Source organism: Balaenoptera borealis (genome assembly GCF_965194805.1).
Source record: "Balaenoptera borealis genome assembly, chromosome: 3".
Classification (NCBI taxonomy): Eukaryota; Metazoa; Chordata; class Mammalia; order Artiodactyla; family Balaenopteridae; genus Balaenoptera; species Balaenoptera borealis.
In genome coordinates this window covers 159,004,877-159,020,313 of record NC_138866.1, presented here as the reverse complement: position 1 = coordinate 159,020,313, position 15,437 = coordinate 159,004,877, and the positions used below count along the sequence as shown (strand labels likewise).

The following is a 15,437-nucleotide window of genomic DNA, read 5'->3' as shown; positions in this document are numbered from 1 at the left end:
AATAAAGATTTCAAAGTAAGGATACTCGGGAGGGGGATCAAAAGGCAGAGTCGGGGGACCTTGAACTCACCTTCCTCCATGAAGACATCAAAACTACCACTACATATAGAGTAACTCTCACTGCAAACAACTTGAAGAGTAGCAGAATGGCTCTCTACAACCCAAGCTATCAAGAAAGAACCTCACAGAGCCTAGTAGGTGGGCAGGAGAAGCAATCCATTCAGGACCCACACCCCGAGCAGGTGACCCAGAGGAGTATAAACAGGCTCAGGGATCCTCCTAAAGAACGAGGGGTACAAGACCCATGTTAGGCACCCCAGGTCTGAGGACTGGCACTGGGAAGACGAGCCCCCTTGGCTGGTTTGAAAACCAGTGGGGCTTACCAGAGAGTTGTAAGAAACCAAGACTCCATTCTTCAAGAGCGTGTGCATACACTTGATTGCTTTCAGTCCCAACACAGAGACAGCAGATTGGATTCTGCTTGATGCTCTGGCCGGTCTGCCAGGACTACCTCAGTGCATGCCAAAAGCCTCCTGCTCCATCCCCTCCTGCTCTGGCACTGGTCCCTGCTAAGGCAGAGACAGCCATCACATGCACAGGGAGAAAGTGGTGGCAACTCAGAAGTGTGTCTCCAGCCCCTTGGGCCCTAGCCCTACCCCCAACAGGTCACCAATTGCCATTGAGCCTAGAAGAAGCCTCAGCTCACACCTAACTCTGGCTCTAGTCCCTCTGACTCCAGCTCTATCTCCCACCAAAACAGCAGCTGCCAGCTCACCTAGGGAGAAGACATGGCCTGTGCCCACTTTAGATCCAGCTCTCCCACCAATGCCATTGGTCACAGGCAGACCACATAGAGATGCTCCCACACAAGGACACACCTTTAGACTCTGGAATAGGTAACTGTTTGCCTAATCTCATAGAGACAAACAGAAAAGACCAAACAAATTAGAAGAAAAACACACATGTTCCAAATGAAATAACAAGATAAAACCTCAGGGGAAAAAACCCTATCAAAAGAGAGATAAATAATTTACCTGATTAAAAACTCAAAGCAATAGTAATAAAAATGCTCACTGAATGTGGTAAGATAGTAGAGGAACACAGCGAGAACCTCAAAGAACTAGAAAATATTAAACAGATCCAATCAGAGCTGAAGGATACAGTAACTGAAATACAAAATACACCAGAAGGAATTAACAACAGGCTAGGTGATACAGAAGAATGCTTTCACAACCTGGAAGACAGAATAGTGGAAATCACTCAATCAGAACAGCAATAAAGAATAAATTATTTTTCATAAGAACAGTTTAAGGGACCTCTAGGATAACATCAAGTGCACTAACACTTGCATTATAGGGGTCCTAGAAAGAGAAGAAAAGAGAGAAAGAGGCAGAAAATATATTGGATGAAATTATGGCAGAAAAGTTCCCAAATCTGAGAAGGGAAAAGATATCCAGGTGCAGGAATCACAGAGAGTCCCAAATGAGATGAAACCAAAGAGGCCCACACCCAGACATATTATAATTAAAATGGCAAAAGTTAAAAATAAAGAATTCTAAAGGCAGCAAGAGAAAAACAATGAATCATATACCAGGAAAACCACATCAAGTTATCAGCTGATTTTTCAGTAGAAATATTGCAGGCCAGAAGGGAGTGGCATGATATATTTAAAGTGCTGAAAGGAAAAAAAACCCCTATGATCGAGGACAGTCTACTCAGCAAGATTATCATTCAGAATTGAAGGAGAGCTAAAGAGTTTCCCAGACAAGCAACAACTGAGTTTATCACCACTAAACTGACCCTACAAGAAATATTAGTGTCTCCCTTAAGTGAAAAAGAAAAGGCTATAACAAGAAATAAGAAAATATAAAAAGGGAAAAATCCCACTAGTAAAGCCAAGTGCATAGTAAAGGTGGTGCATCAACCACTTAAATAAACTAGTACAAACGTAAAAGACTAAATTAAATAGTTAAGGGATAGACATGAAGATGTAAAATATGACATCAAAAACACAAAATGTCAGGACAGAGAGGGTAAAATGTAGATCTTTTAGAATGTGTTAGAGCTTAAATGATATCAGTATAAAACAAGTAGATATAGGTATAGGTTGACATATATAAACTTCATGGTAATCATACATCAAAAACCTACAGTAGATACACAAAAATTAAAGAGAAAGTAACCCAAATATAACACAAATAAAGTTATCAAATCAAAAGATAACAGACTAAAAGAAGAAAAAGACAAGAAAAACTACAAAAACAACCAGAAAACAAGTAACAAAATGGCAATAAGTACAGTACTATCAGTCACTTTAAATGTCAATGGACTCAATCCTCCAATCAAAAGACATAGAGTGGCTGATTGGGTAAAGAAATAAGAACAGTATACATGCTGCCTTCAAGAGCCTCACTCCAGAGCTAAAGACACGCACAGAATGAAAGTCAGGGGATGGAAAATATCCTCCATGCAAATGGAGGCAAAACAAAAACAAAAACCTGTTCTAGTAATACCCATATCAGACAAAGTAGACTTTAAAACAAAGTCCATAATAAAAAACAAATAAGGGCATTACATAATGATAAAGGTGTCAATCGAAGAAGAGTCTATAACATTTGTGAACAAATATGCATTTAATTTAGAAGTACCTACATATATAAATCAAATATTAACAGACCTAAATAGAGAAATTGACAGGAATACAATAATAGTAGGGGACTTTAACACTCCACTTACATCAAAGGTTAGATAATCCAGACAGAAAATCAATAAGGAAAAACTGGACTTAAATGATACATTAGACCAGTTGGACTTAACAGATATTTAAAGGACATTCCATTCAAAAACAGCAGAAAACAAATTCTTTGCAAGTGCACACGGAACATTCTCCAAGATAGATCACATTCTAGGCCACAAAAGAAGTCTCAGTAAATGTAAGATGATGGGAATTGTATCAAGAGGCTTTTCTGATCGCAACATGAAATTAGAAATCAATTATAGAAAGTAAAATTAAACAATAAGTGGAGACTAAGCAATATGCTACTAAAAAACCAATGGTCATTGAAGAAATCAAAGAGGAAATAAAAAAATCCCTTGAGACAAATGAAAATGGACACACAATTTCCAAAATCACAGCTTAGCATTTTGTTGACATCACTGTACATGTTAAATTTTACTTGGCTTCATAACATTCCATTGTATCAATGTTTCATGATTTCCCTAACTCCTCCCAAATTTATTATAATTTAACTTGTTTACAGGTTTTTCCTTTATGGATAATGTTGAGCAAGATAATAAGTTATATAAAATATTTATCATTTGGGGGGAGTTACATTGTGATAGTTCTTTAAAAGTTATACACTGGGTGAAAGATATAACCCCTCCAACAGTCTGTTTGCATACTGCAAAAACTATCAATAATTAACCTCCACTAAGCACCTTGCCAGCATGTCTTTTTTTGTTACCCTTTTCAGGATTGCACCCTTGTCAGGACTGGATATTCTTATTATAAAGCAAAGAAGAATAAATGAAATAATTTTTTTCTGATTGAAAAGGTAAAAAAGCAAATTTTCTTTCATTTTGAAGTTTTATTTCTTTACTAAAGGTTAATATTTTGAAAAACGCTCATTAATCATTCCTTTAAATTGTGTGTGTATGTGTGTGTGTGTGTGTGGTGTAGTGTAGTGTAAGATAGCTAAGCGTTTCAAACGATGTTTGGTCAAGAAGGGGCTTCATCATTGGAAAAACAAGAAAGATATTGGTATGTGGAGGTTTCTAGTCCAGCATATGGTTAATAATTGTTCAACATTCTCTTATAATAATTTACAATAATGTAAGTGTATCTGGAATTTAAAATTTACTCATTAAAAATATGAATTAAAATTTTGCAAAAAATTAATGATGTCTTTATTATTTTATAACACTTTAATTAAGACCACTCTGATAGAAGTACAACCAAGTTAACTGGCTTCAATTCTCTTCTTACTCCATGGGTACTGCTTTAACCCTGCTTCTCCTCCAATGTATTTCCTAATAGCTGGTCAGTACAGTTGGGGTGTTACCTTCCTGTTATTCATTACCTCTGAGGGCAGAAGAAAAAATCAGTGTCTGCTTAGTCAGAGGAGCAACAGGTAATGGTTCCAAACGCCAGTGTTTGGAACTTAATGATGGTCATGTCATTCCTGTATGGAATTTGACACCTATGCACCTGAGGAGGTAACAATAGTAGTTTGGGGTTGAGGATTCAAAAGAAAATAGACTTAATATGAGTGGAAACCAGTGTGGGTTGTCAAGTCATTGAGTTCCTGTGTGACTCTGGGAGGCCCATTTTGTTCTACTAACCAGGCTAGAACCATCCCCTATGAAAGGGGAGAAAGTATTCAGTCTTCACTCCACATCAGGGCCTGATCATACAGTCACCTACCGATTATTCTGGGTTTCCCCCCGGTTTGCATCTCTTTCCCAGCTTGGCAGAAGAGGTGAGACTCAGCTGTCAAGGACACTGTCAGTTGCTTTGCTTAGAGATTGATTGTAATGGGAGTGGTTTCTCTGTATATTTCATCAATTCAAGATTCCTTTCCTCCTTCCAGGAAGACATAACCCAAAGAAATAGTTGATGTAAAAGGTCCTGAAGATGAGGTGCTGGGAAAATGATAGGAGAGAATTGCTGGGCATCTATGGGGTAGCCTGCTGAGTGCCGGGTGAGAAATACTCCACCTGTGTTTTGCCCTGTACTGTTGTTACTGCTTGGAAACTTATCTTGAATAGAAAATATAATATCATTTGTAGGAATAAGCCACAATCTTATAGGGCAAGGTCTTAGTTCTTGGTTCTTGTTACTGTATTTTGATTGAAACATAATTTAATTGCTTGGACATAAGAGAGGCTAGTGCACAAGTCTCTAGACTGGAAGTCAGAAAGTTTGCTGTTCATCTTGTCTTTAGTGTATGTAGTTGTATGACAAAGGACTGGTCCTTAAACTTTGAGTCTCACTTTTCTCCTCTGGAAATACAGAAAGAAATATTCAGAGACTCTTTACCAAAGAAGATATTCAGATGGCAAATATGCAGATGAAAATTTGCCCAACATCATTTGTCATTAGGAATAGGAAACTAAAAAAAAAAAAAAAATAAGATTCTCCTACACACCTATTACAATGGCCAAATTCAAAACAGTGACAGCACCAAATGCTGACAAGGATGTGGAGCAACACGACCTTTCATTCATTGCTGCGGGGAATGCAAAATGGTACGCCTACTTTGGAGGAAAGTTTGGGGTTTCTTACAAAACTAAACATACTCTTACTTATGTGATCCAGCAACTGTGTTTTTGGGTATTTACCTAAATAAGTTGAAAGCTTATATCCACAAAAAACCTTGCACATGGATGATTATACTAGCTTTTAATAATTGCCAAGTTATATATAGAGGTTCATTGGGTATGGATACATAATTTTATCCATCAGTAGAATATTATTCAGTGATAAGAAATAAACTATCAAGACATGAAAAGACACGGAGGAAACTTAAACGCATATTGCTATGTGAAAAAAAGTGCCTTACAAGGCTACATACTCTACGCTTCCAACCGTATGACGTTCTGGAAAATGCAAAATATAGAGACAGTAAAAAGATCAATGTTGCCAGGGGTTTGGAGGAAGAGAGAAAGGGAAGGATGGATAGTGGAGCATGTAGGATTTTTAGGGTGGTGAAACTATTCTGTATTATGTATACAGTAATGGTGGATACATGTCAATACACATTTTTCAGTATGCATAGAGCTGCTGTACAACAATGAGTGTGAACTGTAATGTAATCTATGCGCCCTAGTTAATAGTAATGTATCAATATTGGCTCATCTGTTGTAACAAATGTCCCACAGTAATGCAAAATGCTAATAACAGGGCAAAGTGGGGGGCGGGGAGAGGGGGGTATAAGAACTTGTGGTACTTTGTATACAATTTCCCTGTCAATCTAAAACTACTCTAAAAATAGTCTATTATTAAAAATAAACAATGTATTGTCCAATTTTTATTCTTTCTAACAGTTTATTACCTTTAATTAAAAAAAACTTTTTTGAGAGTCTAAGAGTCAGATTTTGTGATTATCTCATGACACCACCGTTAAAGTATTTGATGCACCTGTAGTCAAATTGTCAGTGTTTCTAATAGTTCTCAGGTCTATGGAGGTGAACTGGAATGGGAAATAGGCCATTCTTTGGTCATCATCTACATCTTAGCAAAGTAGGTTAGCAGGTTTCCAGGCTTATTCACATGAGACTGTGTGGAATAGTTTTGGAGAAACTCATTTTCAAAGGGGCATTTCCCTCCTAAGGAAAGTGGAATCAGACCTCAAGGAACTTTCCATTTCTGTGAATTGACTTGCTTATCTCTGCTCTTTTGTGGCAGCTCTCTTTGTCCAGATATTTCCTGCCTGCACAGCATTTAGAGATGTCAAAATTCTTTCATAACCTGCACAGCAAAGTTACTATTTCATTCCATGCTGACTTGCAGTACCACAAAGATAAAGAACAGATATTCCCTGGGCCTATAGGAAGTTTCAAGATAAAGCCTGAGATGGCATGGCTTATGAATGGCACCTATGCCCAAGGCAGACTGAAAGAATAGCTTTGTGGTTGTAGAACTGAGCCAACTGGGACAAAATTCCTAGTTCGGTGATAATTTCTGTATTTTATTCTTTGGAATCAAAGCTGTCAAAAATAGTCTTTGCCAACAAGAGCCCATGGAAATTGCAATTCCAAACACTATGGGCTTGAGATATCATGGAATTCATTCAAGAGATTCAGCTAGGATACTCCCAGTAAAATACTAAAAGGTCATACCAATATTGGCCTATTTGGAATTGATGTTAGGAAACCTGACATTTGGACTGCAATAATTCTGAATCTTAACATAAGACCTGGAACCACAAGAGTTACCACAAAACCCCAAGACATGCAGGCACAAGATTGTTTCTCAAATGAAAAATAACGATGCAAATGAGGAAATCTACCACCATGGAACAGAACCAAAAGATGTAACAAATAGGAAAAAAATCATACAAGAAGACATAAAAATAATAATGTAATATGAGCATGATGTAAAAATAATGTGGTTTGGCATTCTCAAAGGAAATTAAGAAGGGACAAACATTTATGAAAGGAGAAGAAAACTAAGTAAGTAAAAAAAAAAAAAAAAGATAGATGGGAGAAAGAACTAATTGGAAGTCTTATGAAAAATAAATTATCTGAATGAAAAAAGGAAAACTTCAATAGATGCAAGAAGCAGGAGGTTAGACACAACAGCTGTTAATTTTTATTTAAATGAGTGATTGTTTTTAGCACCTATTTGATGTCTCTTTATCTGGAAGAGACAAATTCTAAACCTGAAATGAGTGAATCAATGAATTTGTCTGTTTGAATCTTCCTTTCCAGTTTAGATGCCTTTTATTTCTTTTTCTTGTCTAACTGATCTGGGTAAGACTTCCAATACTACGTTGAATAAGAGTGGTGAGAGAGAGCATCCTTGCCTTGTTCCTGATCTTAGAGGGATAGTCTTCATTTTTTCACCATTTAGTATAATGTTTGCTGTGGGTTTGTCATATATGGCCTTTATTATGTTCAGGTACATTCCTTTTATACCCATTTTATTGACAGTTTTTACTATAAATGGGTATTGAATCTTAGATGCATTTTCTGCATCTATTGAGATGAACATATGGTTTCCATCCTTCATTTTGTTAACATGGTGAATCATTGTTTTATTTGTGAATATTGAATCATCCTTGCATCCCTGGAATAAATCCCACTTGATCATGATGTATGATCCTCTTAATGTATTGTTGTATTCAGTTTGCTAACATTTTTCTGAGGATTTTTGTATCTATGTTTATCAGAGATATTGGCCTGTAATTTTCTTTTTTTTTAATGTTGTCTTTGTCTGGTCTGGTATCAGCGTAACGTTGGCCTCATAAAATGAGTTAGGAAGTGTTCCCTCTTCTTCAATTTTTTCTAAGATTGTGAGAAGGATAGGAGTTAAATATTCTTTGAATGTTTGGTAGAATTCACCTGTGAAGCTGTATGGTCCTGGATTTTTGTTTCTTGGGAGATTTTTGATTACTGTTTCGATATCTTTGCTAGTGATCAGTTTATTCAAATTTTCTATTTCTTCATAATTCAGTCTGGGAAGGTTGCGTGATTCTAAGAATTTGTGCATTTCTTCTAGGTTTTCCAGTATGTTGTCATATAACTGCTCATAATATTCTCTTATAATCCATTGAATTTCTGTGATATCTGTGGTTATTTCTCCTCTTTTTTTCTGATTTTATTTATCAGAGACTTCTCTTTTTTTCTTAGTCTAGTTAAAAGCTTGTCAATTTTGTTTATTCTTCCAAAGAACTAGCTCTTAGTCACTGATATTTCTATTGTCTTTTTAGTCTGTATTTCTCTTAGCTCTGATTTTTATTTTCTTCCTTCTACTGACTTTGGGCTTCATTTGTTCTAGTTTTTTAGTTCCTTTAGGTATAAGTTTAGTTTGTTTATTTGAGATTTTTCTTGTCTCTTGAGGTGGATCTGTATTGCCATAAACTTCCCTCCTGTTACCACTTTTGCTGCATCCCATAGATTTTGGTACACTGTATTCTCATTTTCATTTGTCTTCAGGTAATTTTTGATTTCTCTTGATTTCTTCATTGAAAAGAAGAAATCAAAACTTGTTTACTAGCATGTTGTTCAGTCTCCACATATTTGTGATTTTTCTAGCTTTCTTGTTGCAGCTGATTTCTAGCTTCAGACCATAGTTATCAGAAAAGATGCTTGATATGATTTCAATCTTCTTAAATTTATTGAAACTTATTTTGTGTCCCAACATATGGTCTGTCTTTGAGAAAGTCCCATGTGCACTTGAGAAGAATGTGTATTCTGCCACATTTGGATGGAATGTTCTGTACAAATTTATCAAATCCATCTGGTCTTATGTTTAATTTAAGGCCTCTGTTTCCTTGTTGACTTTATGTCTGGATGACCTATTCATTGACATAAGTGAGGTGTTAGCTATTATTGTGCTGCCATCAATTCCTCCCTTTAGGTCTGTTAATAATTTATGTGTTTTGTTGCTCCTATGTTGGGTGCATATATATTAATCACTGTTATGTCTTTGTGATGAATTGTTCCCTTTATCATTATATAATATCCGTCTTCGTCTCTTGTTACCTTTTTTAGCTTGAGGTCTATTTTCTCTGATATGAGTACGGCTACATCTGCTTTCTTTTGGTTGCTATTTGCTTGGAGTATCATTTTCCAACCCTTCATTTTTAGCCTGTGTTTGTTTTTAGAGCTGAGGTGAGTCTCTGGGAGGCAGCATATAGTTGGGTCTGGTTTTTAATCCAGCCAGCCACTCTGTGTCTTTTGATTGGTGAATTCAATCCATTTACATTTAGGGTGATTATTGGTAGATGAGGACTTAGTAATGCCATGTTATCTTTTGTTTTCTGGTTGCTCTATATCTCCATTATTTTTTTCCTTGTGTTTCTGTCTCCCATTTTGGTTTGGTGGTTTTCTATGGTGTTTTTCAGTTTCTTTTTTTTTTTTTTTTTTAATGTTTCATGTCTCTGCTCTGGGTTTATGTCTTGTGGTTACCGAGGTTTGCATACAACATCTCATAGATAAAATAGTCCTTTTCCTGCTGATAGCATCTATTTTCATTTGCCTATACAAGTTCTGTTCTTTTCCACTTCCCTTTTATGTTTTTCTTGCCTCAAATTATCCCTTTTATGTTGTGAGTTTGTTACCAGATTGAAGTAGCTATAGTTATTTTTTCTGCTTTTTCCCCCCTTTTAACCTTTATGCTATAATAAAGCATTTTAAAAAAACCTATTCTGATATAGAGTTTCAACTTTCTGATTAACTCTGTCTACTTATCACCTTGCTCAAAGTTTTGCCTTTTTGTTTCTGGTACAAGAGCTCCTTTTGACATTTCCTTGTAAAGCAGGAAAAGTTGATGCACGTCCTCAACTTTTGTTTATCTGGGAAAATCTTTATTTTGCCTTCATATCTGAATGATAACTTTGCTGGGTATTCTTGGCTGACAGTTTTTATCTTTCAGTATTTTGAAAATGTCATTCTACCCTTCTCCCTTCCCCCCAGCCTATTAAGTTTCTGTTGAGAAATCTGCTGATAGCCTAATGGAGGTTCCTTTGTAGGTTACCATCCTTTGTTCCCTGGCTGCCATTTTCTTTGTTGTTGACTTTTGACAGTTTTAATATAACCTTGGAGAAGGTCTTTTTGCAAATATAATATGGGCTGATTAACTGAGTCCCCTACTTATTTTCCCAGAGTCTTGGTGAATCCAAGAGCCTTGTAACCCCACCTACCACAACAGATTGTCGTAAATGCAGAGGGAAGAAAGAGAAAAGAAGGTGTGAAGGATTTTCAGAGGACTTGCTCCCCTTAGTGGTCAGGGGTGAAAAGTTAAGCAGTGAAGTAACATTTTTCTCATTGCTCACATGATTGATTCATATCATGGTATCAGTAGTTTTAGCTCTATAAATGACAGCCTAAGGCTTCCCTGGTGGCGCAGTGGTTGAGAATCTGTCTGCCAATGCAGGGGACACGGGTTCGAGCCCTGGTCTGGGAAGATCCCACATGCTGCGGAGCAACTAGGCCCGTGAGCCACAACTACTGAGCCTGCGCGTCTGGAGCTTGTGCTCCACAACAAGAGAGGCCGCGACAGTGAGAGGCCCGTGCACTGTGATGAAGAGTGGCCCCCGCTCGCCACAACTAGGGAAAGCCCTCGCACAGAAACGAAGACCCAACATAGCCAAAAATAAATAAAAATTAAATGACAGGCTGATTGTACCCATATTAGGACAGTCAATACTCTCCAATGGAATACAGTGTCTGGGTAAATTCTGCATTTCCAGATCAGACTCAGAGCTGTCCCTGAAAGACAGATTCATGGCTGTTTTCACAGTTCGAGAAGGGTTGGTGTTTGCCATGTGGAACATCAGAGATAATTTTGTTCCCTTTCTCTAATATTTAAAACTGTGCTTGACTGTTTCCTCTTTGATTGTAATACATAATTTTGTGTATGACTTTAATTGTGGCATAGAAGAGAGGTTCAAAAACAGTGTGGTGCCAATCAGCACCTATGTGTAAGTTTTGCAAACAAAAACCAAGGGCAGATGAGCACATAAATACCTTGCCAGGGTCCTGCAGGCAACGGTCTCAGTGTTTACGGCCGCTTTTTCACGTTCAAGGTTGGATATATACTAGATATCCACTTAGAGGTAAGGACCCAAATCTTTACATAGAGGAAATAATTCTCTGAAGTCAGGGATTCTCCCTTTCTTGGTGTGGAACCATGTCCAGTAACTCAACAGTGAATTATAGTACATATCTCTTGGTCTTTTTTTTTTTTTTTTTTTTTTTACAACATTTCACAACATTTACAATATTGTGTTAGTTTCAGGTGTACAGCTAAGTGAATCTGTTATACATATACATATATCCACTCTTTTTTAGATTCTTTTCCCATATAGGTTATAACAGAGTATTGAGTAGAGTTCTCTGTGCTATACAGTAGGTCCTTATTAGTTATCTATTTTATATATAATAGTGTGTATGTGTCACCTCTTGGTCTTTTAAGTGATTATATTGAGTGCTTTATCCTTTGCTGTCTCTGTAATTTGATATTGCTTACTGAATTATTTTATTTATACATAAAGAAAAAAGATAAGTATATAATTTTAAATACATATGTAAATGATCATATATTTGCTTTTTTGTTGAATTTTTTTCTTTTTGCCCTTTTTGTCCCCCATGCCCTCTTTTTCCCCCTTCACTCGTTTCAGCAACACTTCACAATAATGAATGTTAACAGCTTAATATGCACTTCCTATATTTTCTCCAGGCTTATATAATATATACCTATATATACATTTATATACACAAACATATATGTATGTATATATGTACACATATACAACATATGGAAATTATTTGTCATGTTTTAACAAAACCAGATCCTGTGTTCAGCACATGGAAATTCCTCCAAGTGCATTAGCAGAGCAAATACTACATGGAGTGAAGTCACTGTAATTATTTACTGATTTTCTTATGGGTGAGTGTTCACTTGGTTCTGGGTGTTGGCACTAAATATGGTTATGTAAAATATCCTTATACATGTGCCATTACACAGGTGCTTTCATTTCTGGGGATCAGGATTTATGAGTTAAAGGGTATATGAAATTTTAGTTTCAATAGTTGTTGGCAGATTGCTTTTCACATTTAATTTCACATACCTAGCTACAATATACGAAATTACTTTCTTATCCACACCGCTACCCAATAGATACCATGACTCATTTAAATTTTGCCAGTCAGGTGGCTATAAACTGAAATCTCTTTTGTTACTTTAACTTGCTTTTCCCTAACGACTAGTGAATCTTTTACTATGCTCGTGGACATTTGGGTTTGTATTATTATTTGCAATTTATCTTCATAGCCTCAGTCAAATTTTTATAAATTACTTGTCTTTTGCTATATCAGCTCCCTGTTATCTAGTTTATAAATATTTTCCAAATTTATCATTTTCTTATTAACTCTGTTAAAAGTTTGGATTTTTATATAGCCAAATATGTTTATTTCTCCTTTCATAGCATTTGATTTTCTTGTCTATTTAACAAGCTCTTCTCTCAGACAAGATTATGTCTTGAAGTTTCTTGTATTTTTCTCCTCATTTTTCACACTTTATGTCACTTACATATTTGGAATTTATGTACAGTTGACCCTTGAACAACACAGGTTTGAACCATGTGAGGCCAAGTGGCTTTTTTTCAGTAAATATGTACCACACTAGTAATCCACGGTTGGTTGAATCTACAGAGGCAGAACTGCGGATATAAAAGGGAGACTGCAAAGTTATATGTGGATTTTCAACAGTGCTTGGGTTGGCGCCCCTAACCCCTGCATTGTTGGAGGGTTAACTGTATATATATGGTGTATTTGTCTTCTATTCCATCAATGACAGAAGTCTTTAGTATATTCTAGTAAATTTTTTTTACTAGAATCTCTGTATTTGTTAATATATTTGCATCCTCCAAGATGCTTTTACTATAGTCAATTCTAAACTATGTATATTTTCACAGTAACATCTTTTTATTATCAGATATTAATGAAATGATATTAGTATTTTGCAACACAAGAATTAGTAGGTTTTTTTTTGAAAATTAAATTTATTTCTATCTTACCAGATCTTAGAGTAAAACAATACTTTCAAAGATCAACCCAAAGAATTTATAGAGTGTCTTCAGGAAAAATGGCATAATTGGAAGCACCAGGAATCCATCTCTCTACCTTGACAAAAAATTATATTGGTAGAATCTGTCTGAAGTAAATATTTTGGAACTCTAGAGTCTATTTGAAGGCTTGCTGCATCCAGAGCAAAGCTTGGCTGGTAAATTGCGGTTAGTACCGGTCAGTTACAGCCCTCAGGGTGGTGTTTACCCACCGCCCACCTTCCAGACCTGGGGCAGGCAGCTGTGAGGAAGGAAACCCGAGGTTCTGGTGTGGTTTGCTGTATCCAGAGTGGGAAATAAGGAGCTTGTCTTCCACATATCAGTGTTCTGTGTTCTGATGGTAGGTTGCTGCTCTGATTGAAGAGGTACAAACAAGGCTGCTGCCATTGTTTTTTACCTCACAAGCTGAAGTGGCTTCCTGGGGATCTAAATAAGCCATTTCTGTTTTGGGGGGCATTCAGAAAACACTTGTTTAAGGCATTAGCTTTCTGGAGGGGGTAGTGTCGATTTATGGCCCCTGTAGGCTACTTAGCTGTACAAAACAGATGCCAATGCAGTGATATTACAGAGTAGTTTAGCCAAATTCTCAACAAAGACATATGAAAAAAGTCCAGGTAACATCATACTCAATGGTATGATGAAAGACTGAAAGTTTTCCTCCTAAGATCAAGAATGAGATAGGATGCCTATTTTTACCTCAGCTATTCAGCATGATACTGGACATTCTAGCCAGAGCCATTAGACAAGAAAAAGAAATAAAAGCCATCCAAATTGGAAAGAAAGCGGTAAACTATCTCTGATCACAGATGACATGATTCAACATACAGAAAACCCCAAAGAGTTCACAAGAAAACTACTAGAGCTAATAAATTCAGCAGAGTTGTAGGGTACAAGATAAATACAGATAAACACACAATCAGTTGTGGTTCTATACATCAACACTGAACAATACTAATAATCCAATTTAAACTAACAAAACTAACAAAACTAATAATCCAATTTAAAAATTGGGCAAAGGACTTCAATAGACATTTCTCCAAAGAAGACATACAAATGGCCAATAGGTATATAAAAAAATGGTCAGCATCACTGGTCATCAGGAAAATGCAAACTGAAACTACGTGACATGACTTCATACCTGTCAGAATGGCTATTATAAAAAAAAAAAAAAAAAAACAACCTGACAGATAATAAGTCTTGGAGAGGATGTGGAGAAATTGGAAAGCTTGTACACTGTTAGTGGGAATGCAAAATAATGCAACTACTTTGAATGAATGTTCCTCAAAAAACTGAAAATAGATCTACCATATGATTCAACACTCCCACTTCTGTGTACTATTCCAATAGAATTGAAATCAGGATCTTGAAGAGATATTAGTTCTCCTATGTTCATTGCAGGACTGTTCACACTGCATAAGATGGCTATAATAAAAAAAGATAATAAGCAGTGTTGTGAGGTTGTGGAGAAATTGGAACCCTCATAAATTACTGTTAGGAATGTAAATGGTGCAGCCAATTTGGAAGACATTTGGCAGTTCCTCAGAATGTTAAATATGGATTTGCTGTATGACCCAGCAATTCCACTCTTAGGTATATACCCAAGAGAATTAAAAGTGCAAGTCTACACAAAAACTTGTACATGAATGTTTATAAAAGAATTACTCATAATAGCCAAAAGGTAGAAAAAGCAAAATGTTTATCAACTGATGAATATATAAATAAAATGTGGCATATCCATACAGTGGGATGTTATTTAGCCATAAAATGGACTGAAGTACTGATACATGTTTCAACATGGACAAGCCTTGAAAATATTATGCTAAGTGAAAGAAGGCAGTCAGAAAATGCCACATATTGTATGAGAGCATTAATATCAGATGTCTAGAATAGGCAAATCTATAGAGACAGAAAGCAGTTGCCAGGAGTTGAAGGGAAGGAGGGGTGGGGACTTGTTTCTAATGATTGTGGGTTTCTTTGGGGATGATGAAAATGTTCTAAAGTTGTGTAGTGGTAACAACTCTATGAATATACTAAAAACCACTGAATTGTATACTTTAAAGGGGGTGATTTTTGTAAGCTTTTTATTTTATATTGGAGTATAGTTGATTAACAATGTTGTGTTAGTTTTAGGTGTCCAGCAAAGTG

At 36.3% G+C, this 15,437-nt stretch overlaps 1 protein-coding gene across 3 annotated transcripts in view; it reads left to right on the top strand.

Annotated features, from left to right (window-relative positions):
• The first annotated feature begins 40 nt into the window (after positions 1 to 40).
• Positions 41 to 15,437, top strand: part of LOC309625944 (aldo-keto reductase family 1 member C3-like) — a 33,645-nt gene continuing 18,248 nt past the window's right edge. For 2 of the 3 annotated variants that reach the window (XM_082386116.1, XM_082386114.1), the window contains exon 1: positions 41 to 3,554. The gene's annotated coding sequence lies outside the window, so the exon portion shown is untranslated. Of the gene's footprint in view, positions 3,555 to 4,589; positions 4,701 to 15,437 lie in introns of all 3 variants that reach the window. The other variant, XM_082386115.1, reaches the window with a different exon arrangement.